We start from the raw sequence: 10,231 nt of genomic DNA, 5'->3' as shown, positions 1-10,231 counted from the left end.
GTTTTATCATAGTTCTTAGCTTCTTTGCTGTGAGTTAGAACATAATCCTTTAGCTCAGTGAAGTTCGTTATTACCCATCTTCCTAAGCCTACTTCTGTCAATTCATCTGTCTCAGTCTCAGCCCAGTTCTGTGCCCTCGCTAGAGATGTGTTGCAACTCTCTGAAGGAGAAGAGGCACTCTGGCTTTTTGAGTTTTCAGCATTTTTGCATTGATTCTTTCTCCTTTTCATGGGTTTATCTACCTTTGATCTTTGAGGCTGCTGACATTTGAATGGAGTTTTTTGTGGTGCCTTTTTCACTGATGCTGTCGCATTCTGTTTGCTTTTATTTTAGCAGTCAGGCTCTTCTTCTGTAGGGCTGCTGAAGTTTGCTTTTGGTCCACTCCAGTCCCTATTCGCCTGGGTCCCTCACATTCCTGGAGTTATCACCAGCGGAGGTAACAGACCAGCAAAGATGCCAAGCTGCTCCTTCCTCTGAGAGCTCTGTCTTAGAGGGGCACTGGCCTGATGTCAGCTGAAACACTCCTGCATGAGGTATGTGGAGACTCCTGTTGAGAGGTCTCACTTAGGAGGAGCAGGGTCAGAGACCCACTTAAATAAGCAGTGTTTCTGCCCCTTGAAGGGGTGGGTGTGCCACACTGGGGGGAATCGCCCTCATCTGGGCTGCCCTGACTCTCCAGAGCCAGTAGGCAGAAAAGACTAAGATAATTGATCCACAGTACCACAGCTGTCCCTCCTCCTAGGAGCTCCTCTCAGGGTTATCAGTGCCCTGTCCATAAACCCCTGGCTGAGGATACTGAGATTCCCACTGGGAGGCCCCACCCAGCACTTTGTGAGGCCGAGGCAGGCAGATCACTTGAGGTGAGGAGTTGAAGACCAACCTGGCTAACACGGCAAAACCCCGTCTCTACTAAATATACCAAAATTAGCCAGACGCGGTGGCATGCACCTGTAATCCCAGCTACTTGGGAGGCTGAGGCATGAGAATTGCTTGAACCTGGGAGGTGGAGGTTGCAGTGAGCTGAGATCGTGCCACTGCACTCCAGCCTGGACGACAGAGTGAGACTCCGTCTCAAAAATTAATTAATTAACCCTAATGAATGAAGCTTTAATTATGGGGCATTCAGATAATGGAAAATCGTCCTTAGTTGGGGGGACTTCTGAAAGTCCTTCTCATTTTGTCCCTGTTGACACAAGCAACCTTGCCTTTTCTTGGCATGAAGCCCAGCAGTAGGGCCTAGGCACAGAGATCAGCTCACTAACTATTCTGTTGATGCAACAGCATCACTGGATGTCTCATATCTGAGATACTGCTGATCTGTTCTCATCTTGGTTTGGGCACAAACCATGCAGATGGGACATTAGTGACATTCCAATGATGCAGTGTCCCAGGTAGCAAAAGCAGTAAGTTAGGCAGAGGTTGATCTGAGTGAGGGTATGAATAGGGCATGGAGTGATGCTCTGGATTCTTGACCTCTGCACTTAGCACAAAGAAGGAGTGTCTGGAGCAGACTGACAAGGAACAAAATAGTTCCAGGAGACAGTTGCCATGCTGCTGCTTATTTGAGTTGAAACACACCAGCCTAGATTAATGTTTCTTTGAACAACTATTAATAATAGTTGTTGCCTGGAACAATAGTTGTTAGGGGCAAGCAATAGATTTATTAGTTACAACTACTATACCTATGGGATACACCCCATCCTACCTTCATCTATCCATTACAAAAAAACTCCTGTGTTCCCACAGAAGTCAAAACAGATTTCCCCCCCCTGGGGAATGCTCCTGATACAATCCACAGTACTGCAGATGGAGGGCTCCTAGACTTAAAAAGACTCTTCAGGGCACTATGTGAAAATAGAAGAGATCCTCTGACTTGAGACAGAACAAGAACCTATGGGGAAATTATAGACTCCAGAAAAGAATCCAGACCTTTTATATCCATTATAAAAGGGAGCAAAAGGAAAAAAGAAAGTACAGGAATTCCGAGTTGAACACCAAGTTCACAGCCCAGTGTGATGTCAGAACTGGGGGCCAGGGAGAGCACATGATGTCAAAGTAGGAAAACAGGATTTCATTCCTTCTCTTCTCCCCTCTCTGTCATGGTCCAGAGAGAGCCTGGGCTGGGTCTATTTTCTCCAGAATAAAAATAGATATACACTCAAAAGTGTCCCAATTCCTTCTTTTTTTTTTTTTTTTTTGAGATGGAGTCTAGTTCTGCCACCTAGGCTGGAGTGCAGTGTCACAATCTTGGCTCACCGCAACCTCTGCCTCCCAGGTTCAAGTGATTCTCTTGCCTCAGCCTCCCAAGTAGCTGGGATTACAAGCGTGCGCTACCACGCCTGGCTACTTTTTGTATTTTAGTAAAGATGAAGTTTCACCATATTGGTCAGGCTGGTCTCGAACTCCTGGCCTCAGGTGGCCTGCCCGCCTCAGCCTCCCACAGTGCTGGGATTACAGATGTGAGCCACCGTGTCCGGCCCCAATCCTTTCCTATTTCTCAAGGCCGTGTTTACATCTAGCATGCCCTAGGGACCCTACTCTGAACCTCTCACCATCAGCTTCCTCTCTACCGCCTCCCCTTAACTCATAGGTACTGACTGTGAGTCTCCTTATGCTTTGTTATTATGCTCTACTCTGGACTCGACTTCTCTATATTATAAGACTTAGCTTATAATGCTGAAAGGCATGTAGCTACCTTATCCATCTGTGCATGAATACCTAGTCCCTTTTCCTATAGAGAGGTATCAACCCAGGCACACAGTAGCAATTTCATAACCTCCTGTTGATTACTTAATGGATGTTATTAAATTTTAAAATGAGCCTATTACAGGTTATGTGGATCCTGAAAGAGTAAATGACCACTAGTGGAAATGAAATCAACTAGGCAAAAAGGACAAATCTAATCCTTCTTAAACTGAGGAATAGGTAATAGTATCTTTGAGTACTGCTACTTTGAAGGCTATCCTTCCATGAAGGAAATTAAGGACAACTAGAGGAAACAGAGGAAGGGTCTTAAGAAAGGAAAAAAGAGGGAAAGGATAAATAGAGAAGCAAGTTGAGGGCACCTGTGGATCAGTTATGGATATATGCCCATATACGGGTGGTTGCTTCCTACAGATATTGGGTACATTTAGAAGGGAGAGGTCTTTGGGGACCTGCTTGAGAAAAAGTGGCTTTGTGATGAGTGGCAGGGATGGGAAGTCAGTGAAGAAGTCAGAGCTCTTGGACAGAAAGAAGAGTCAGGTACATGGCTTTAATGAGGGAAGCTAAGGGTGCTGGAGATGGAGTAGTAGAAGCAGAAATCCTAGGTGTGCTTGATTGGAATTCAAGGCTGGGATGTTCTCTCCCATGGAAGTGGGTTCAGGTGAAGCAAGGAGGTAACCCTGTCTCCCTCTCTTCCTTTCCCATCTCCCACTGATGGATCAGAAGGCCAAGTAACCTTGGCCATTTGCTTGTCTGTCCAGGCACATCTCTCTGGTCAATGTAGAAATCCACATATGAATCCATTTGGAAGTGCCTGAATAATAATCCACCTATTGGGAGTGTGTCAGGGCAGGTAGATATGTACAACAGGCTGAGGAAACTTGAGAATCAAACCTTGAGAATCAAACCTTGAGAATCAAACTAAACAACCCTTCTAGACTCCAGACTCCATGGATTTAACTGCTTCTTAAGAAAGCATCCTCTTTGTACTCTCCAAGTCCTGTGTTTGCTTAAACTCACTCCCTTTGCCTGATTTGCTCACAGGCTGGAGTGCAATGGCTCGATCTTGACTCACTGCAACCTCCACATCACAGGCTCAAGCAATTCTCCTGTCTCAGCCTCCCAAGTAGCTGGGATTACAGGCATGCACCACCATGCCTGGCTAATTTTTGTATTTTTAGTAGAGATGCCATTCCACCAAGTTGGCCAGGCTGGTCTTGAACTCCTGATCTCAAGTGATCTGCCTGCTCATGGTTCTCAATCTCTTGACACATCAGTTGAGTGGCAGTGCCCACCATACCAAAGGTTTCCCAACTTCAGGTGACCTGACGTTTTCTTTTGTTTTGGGGGGGAAATGTAAGCAAAAGTTCCTGGAACTTTCTCAGTTAATTCTTACAGGTCTGGAAGGTGGTCTGTAAGGAAGTCTTTGGATGAAACTTGAAAAGGGTGCGATATTCATCAAAGCAGTGAGTACAGCACCAGGCAGATTGAATGTACCAGATTCTCTCCCCTCTTCAAGTCCTATCCTTACCACCCATGTGGTCTCAGGACTTGGGTCATCTAGCATGAATCACAACAAACCAGGGGTCATAGAAGTTAGAGGTTTATGATGTTAAGTATGTGTACATCTCTTAGTGATGGGTGCCTCTTGGAATAGTGAGGAAGAAGGGAGGAAAAATGTAGAAGGCTGTGTCACACATAGACCAAAATAAGAAGGCCCTCTGTTTGAGGGGACCCTCCTCTAGCTCTGTCATTTCTCCATAGAGCAAAAAGCTTATGGAACCAAGAGGAGATGCTCATCTGGAGACTGCACTGCCACTTCTAGATTACTATGGGTAGCAAGTACCCAAGAACACCCTTTCCAAATGGCTCTAAGCCCATCTCCAGACCTGTGCAGGCTTTTCCTAAGATATATCTTCCAAAAAATGGACCTTGTAATTGGTGTGCATATACCTGAACCCAAGCATTGGCCAAGGGGCAATGGTTTGCAGGTACATGTGGAGAAAGCTTACAATTGTGGGCTTTTGTGTCTACTAGACTGAGCTTTCTACCCATTCCTCCATATACTCCTCATTATTTTCTTTTTATGATTACAAAAGCAATCCATATTTATTGTAGAAAATTTTTCAAAAACTGAAAAACAGTAAGAAGCAAATAGAAAATTACCAGCAACTTAATGACCCTGAAATTATCATGTTATCATTTTGGTGTATATGCGCCATGCAGGTGCATCTGCATGGGGTGTGTGTGTGTGTCTGTGTGTGTGACCTACATACAACTAGGCATTCCCTAGCGGTGCTGAACAATCAATATCTTTTATGGGCCCTCCGTTAAACATCACTGTACTCACAAAGAAACATAAATCCAGTTCTATAAATATTGGGAATTTTACTGATGGTAAAATTAAAATAGAAGGAGGTTATATCACTATCATATGGTAACAGTCCCTTAAAAATCATCTCTTTGTCTCTCCTAAATATTCCACTGTCTTTGACTACTATACCTCTCTCTCTCTCTTCTTTCACCAAGCCTCTCTCTTTGCTTTCCTTCTAGTAAAAGCAGTCTCAGTCTCTCTCTCTCTCTCTCGTTGTCTCTCTCTCTCTGTCTCCCTGAACCTGGCCTTTCTAAACACCCTCAACTTGTATATCTGACTGATTGATGGTGCTGTTGAGTTCAACCGTGTCCTTTTTCTGCCTGCTGGATCTCATTCATAACTGAGGGATGTTGAAGTCTCCAACTGCAGTAATGGATTCATCTATTTCTTCTTGCAGTTCCATCAGTTTCTGCCTCACATATAGTTTTTAAATGTATTTCTAAATGCACATTTGACTTTTTAAAATGTATATATTTTAAATATATATATTTAAGGTACACAATTTGATGATGTAATATACATATACACTGTGGAATAATCACCACAATCAAGATAATTTGTCTATCATCTCAGATAGTTACAATTTTCTTTCTCCCCTTTATTCCTTTCTTGCTTTTTTTCCTTTTTCCTTTTTTTTTTTTTTTTTTTTTTTTGGTGAGAATGCTTAAGATACATTATCTTACCAAAGTTCAACTATACAATAAATTATTGTTAATTATAGTCACATTGCTATTCATTAGATCTCAAAAAAATATTGATTATGCACATCTAAAACTTCGTACCCCTTTGACAACATCTCCCCACTTTTTCCTCCCTCCAGCTCCTGGTTATCACCACTCTACTCTCTGTTTCTACGGGTTTGACTATATTAGATCCCACAAGTAAGTGAGATCATGCAGCATTTGTCTTTCTGCATCTGGTTTATTTTACTTAGCACAATGTCCTCCAGGTTCATTCTTGTTGTGTCAACTGATAGAGCTGTTATTTCTATCTTGGTGAAAGCTGAATAACAGTCTAGTGTGTATGTATGTGGGTGTGTGTTTACCACATTTTTTAAAATCCATTCATCCATCAATGGACATTTAGTTTGTTTCCACATCTTGGCGTTTCTGCATAATGCTTAAATGAACATGGGCATGCAAACTCTTGAAGATCCTGTTTTCAATTCTCATCGATATATATCAAGAAGTAGGACTGCTGAATCACATGGTAGTTCTATGTTTGATTTTGTTTGGAACCTCCATGCTGTTTTCCAGAGCCACTACACCATTTTCATTCCCACCAACAGTGCACAGGGTTCCCATTTCCCCACATCCTTGCCAATACTTGTTATCTTCTGTTTTGTTTTTGTTTTATGGGAGGGGTGTGTGTGTGTGTGTGTGTGTGTGTGTGTGTGTGTGTGTGTGTGTGTGAAATAGTGGTAGTCCTAATGTATGAGGGATATCTCATGGTGGTTGTGATTAGCATTTTCCTGATGATTAATAATTTAAAGCATTTTTCCAAATAAATGGCCATTTGTGTATCTTCTTTGGAGAAATGTCTGTTTAATCCTTTGCTCATTTTTAAAATTTGATTATTTATTATTCAGGGGGCTGTTATTGAGTTAAAGGAGTTTTAAAATATATTCTAGATATTAAACTCTTATCCAATATCTGCCTTGCAAATATTTTCTCCAATTTCATAAGTTTTTTAGTTTGACGTCACCCTATTTCTCTATTTCTGCTTTTGTTGCCTGTGCTTTGGTATCATATTTAAAAAATCATTTCCCTTTTCAATGTCATGATTTTTTAATTGCTTTCTTCTGGGAGTTTTATAGATGTTTATAAAAAAATTAACTTCTTTTTCAGTTAATTTTTGTCTATGGTATAAGCGTCCATACTAACAACATTTATTGAAGAAACTACCCTTTCCCCAGTGTATAGTTTTGAAACTCTTATTAAAGATCGTTAGACCTCGTATATGAGGGCTTATTTCTGGACTCTATATTCTGTTCTATCAGTCTACATGTCTGTTTTTATGTCAGTGTTATACTGTTTTGACTACTATGACTTTGGAAATATGTTTTGAAGTCAAGAAGTGTGATGCCTCTAGCTTTATTCTTCTTTCTCAAGATTGTTTTGGCTATTTGGAGTCTTTTAAGATTTCATATGAACTTTAGGATTTTTTTTTCTATTTCTACAATAAATGCCATTTGGATTTTGATAGGGTTTGCATTAAATTCGTACATTATTTTGGGTAGTGTAAATATTTTTAACAATATTAAGTCTACCAATCCTTGAACACAAGATACCTTTCCAATTGTTTTTCTCTCTTAATTTCGTTCAGCAATGTTTTGTAGTTTTCAATGTACAAGTCATTGGTTAAGTTTATTCCTAACTATTGTAAATGCGATTTTAAAAAAATCTATTTGGATTGTTCATTGTTACTATATAAATGCAACTGACTTTTGAGTGTTTATTTTGTTCTATTCTGCAACTTTACTGAATTTACTAGTCTAATAATTTTTGATGGAGTCTTTTTATATACAGTTTTCTACATATAAGACCATGTCATCTGCAGAGATAATTTTACTTCTTTTCTAATTCAGATGCATTCTATTTATTTTCCTTGTCTAATTGCTCTGGATAAGACTTCCAGTATTATGTAGAATAAAAGTGCTGAGTTTAGACATCCTTGCCTTATTGCTGATCTTAGAAAAAAACTTTCAGTTTTTCACTATGGCATATGATACTAGTTATGGCTTTTCATGTATGAAATTTATTATGTTGAGGAAATTTGTTTCTATTCTTATTAATATATTATTGAATATTTTTATCATGGAAAGGTTATTTAATTTTGTCAAATACTTTTCCTATGTCTATTATGATAGTCATATGATTTTTTCATTCTATTAATATGGTGTATTACATTTATTGACTTGTGTTTATTGAACTATCTTTGCAACCCAGTGATAAATCCCACTTGGTTGTGGCATATAATCCTTTTAATGTGCTGTTAAAATCGGTTTGCTAGTATTTTGGTAAGGACTTGCATCAATACTCACCAGGGATATGGGTTGTAGTCTTCTTTTCTTGCAGTATCTTTGTCTGGCATTGGTATCAGGGTAATGCTGGCCTCATATAATGAATTTGGAAGTTTTCTCTGATTCTGTTTTTTTGGAAGAAGTTGAGAAGGATTCATAATCCTTATTCTTTAAATGTTTGGTAGGATTATTCAGTAAAGCCATCTGGTCCTGGGTTTTTCTTTGTTGAGAATTTTTTTCTTTGTTGGGAGATTGTATGTTTCTAGGAATTTATTCATTTCTTCTAGGTTAGCCAATTTAAATAAAAATTTCTGTGGCACCAGTTGTAATGTCTCCTCTTTCATTTCTCACTTATTTGAATGTTCTCTACTTTTTTCTTTTTTAGTCTGGCCAAGGATTTGTCCATTTTGTTTACCTTTTCAAAAATCCAATTCTTAGTTTTATTGACTTTATGTTTACTATTTTTCTATTCTCTATTTTGTTTATGTCCATTCTGATTTTATCATTTTTGCTAACTGTGGGCTTAGTTTTTCTTCTTTTTCTAGTTCCTTGAGATATAAAATTAGGTTATTGATTTGAGCTCTTTGTACTTTTTTTTTTTTTTTTTGAGACAGAGTCTCGGTCTGTCACCCAGACTGGAGTGCAGTGGCAAGATCTCTGCTCACTGCAAGCTCCGCCTCTCGGGTTCACACCATTCTCGTGCCTCAGCCTCCCGAGTAGCTGGGACTACAGTCACCCGCCACCACGCCCAGCTAATTTTTTGTGTTTTTAGTAGAGACAGGGTTTCACCATGTTAGCCAGGATGGTCTCGATTTCCTGACCTCATGATCCACCCGCCTCGGCCTCTCAAAGTGCTGGGATTACAGGCGTGCTCCCGGCCTCTTTGTACTTTTTAAAATGTAAATGTTTATTACTATGAATTTCCCTCTTGGTACTGCTTTTGCTGCATTCCATAAGTTTTGGTATGCTGTGTTTTCCTTTCCATTTGTATTTATTATTCCTCCTTGTATTTATTATTTATTGTTCCTCCTAATTGTATTTATTATTCCTCCTTGAAGCAATGGTTGTTCAAGAGAATGTTATTTAATTTTCACGTCTTTAAAAGTTTTCTAGTTTTGTTTCTGCTGTTGGTTTCTAGTTTCATTCTACTGTGGTCTGAAAAGACACTTGACATAATTTAAATCTTCTTAATTGTTTTCTAATCTAACACGTAGTCAATCTTGGAGAAAGATCTGTTTGCTCTTGAGAAGAATATGTATTCTGCTGTTGTTGGGTAGAATGTTCTGTATATGTCTGTTAGGTCCATCTGGTAAACAGTGTTGCTCCAGTTAGCTCTTTCTTTATTGATTATCTGTCTGGAAATCCTATCCATCATTGAAAGTGGGCATTGAAGTCTCCTATTACAGGATTGCTATCAATTTCTCCTTTGAAATCTGTCAATATCTGCTTTATATATTTATATATTTATATTTAAGCTGATGTTGAGTGCATATGTCTTAACAATTGTTTATTCCTGTTGAATTGACCCTTTTATCATTATATAATGACTTCCTTTGTCTCTAGGGATAGTTTTTGATTAAAGTCTATTTTGTCTGATATAAGTATATCCACCCTTACTTTCATTTGATTATCATTTACATGAAATATACTTTTCTGTCCCTTTATTTCTAGCCCATTTGAAGTGAGTCTTTTTAGACAGCATATTGATGGATCTTTTTTAGATAATTGTTCAGCCACTCTATTTTTGGTTGGAGAATTTAATGCATTTACATTCAAGATAATTACTGAAAGGTGAGAACTTATTCTGCCTGTGTTGTGGTTGTTTTGTTCTTTTCCCTCTCTTTCTGTCTTCCATTGTTATTTGATGATTTCCTGCAGTGATTTGCTTTGACTCATTTCTCTTTATCTTTTATATGTCTATTGTAGGATATTTTCTTTGTGGTTAGCTCCCAGCTTGTATAAAATATCTTGTAGTTATAACCACCTATTTTAAGTTGATAACTTCAACTGCAAACAAAAACTTTACTTTGACTCCTCCCATAACCACCCACTTTGAGTACCTGTAGTCAGGGTTTGCTTCTTTTTATATTGTGTGTTTATTAACAAATTTTTATCTTTTACTTTCATATTAA

This window comes from Symphalangus syndactylus, chromosome 24, assembly GCF_028878055.3.
Source record: "Symphalangus syndactylus isolate Jambi chromosome 24, NHGRI_mSymSyn1-v2.1_pri, whole genome shotgun sequence".
NCBI classification, from domain to species: Eukaryota; Metazoa; Chordata; class Mammalia; order Primates; family Hylobatidae; genus Symphalangus; species Symphalangus syndactylus.
Note: the sequence above shows the minus strand (reverse complement) of the source record.